Source organism: Penaeus monodon, chromosome 21 (genome assembly GCF_015228065.2).
Source record: "Penaeus monodon isolate SGIC_2016 chromosome 21, NSTDA_Pmon_1, whole genome shotgun sequence".
In the NCBI taxonomy this organism is placed as follows: domain Eukaryota; kingdom Metazoa; phylum Arthropoda; class Malacostraca; order Decapoda; family Penaeidae; genus Penaeus; species Penaeus monodon.
The window spans coordinates 38752445-38752808 of NC_051406.1; positions in this window are offsets into that span (position 1 = coordinate 38752445).

The following is a 364-nucleotide window of genomic DNA, read 5'->3' on the forward strand; positions in this document are numbered from 1 at the left end:
TCAGTTGAGGGTTCAGCAAAGAAGACAGGCTGTAAAACGTGAGTTAACAACCAACCAATCGAGCAAGCAAGGTTCCAACGGGTTCCACGGGTACTTTCTGGCCTTAAGGCATTGAAATTGTGACGGTCATTAAACTGAATTGTCTCGCCTGTAGTATGAAAATACTTCATCATAACTAGATTTTCTATAAGGTGTTCTTGTCCATGGAGAAATTTTATATATGGTGGGGGCCACAGATGAAAAAGCCTGGACATGATGTAGAGTGTTCATCTGCTAGAATGAATGCTTCTCCATCAATTCAAAACAGCATACCAAGCTCTGGTTTAGCCTCTTAGAAAAAGGAGCACATTTATGATATATTGTT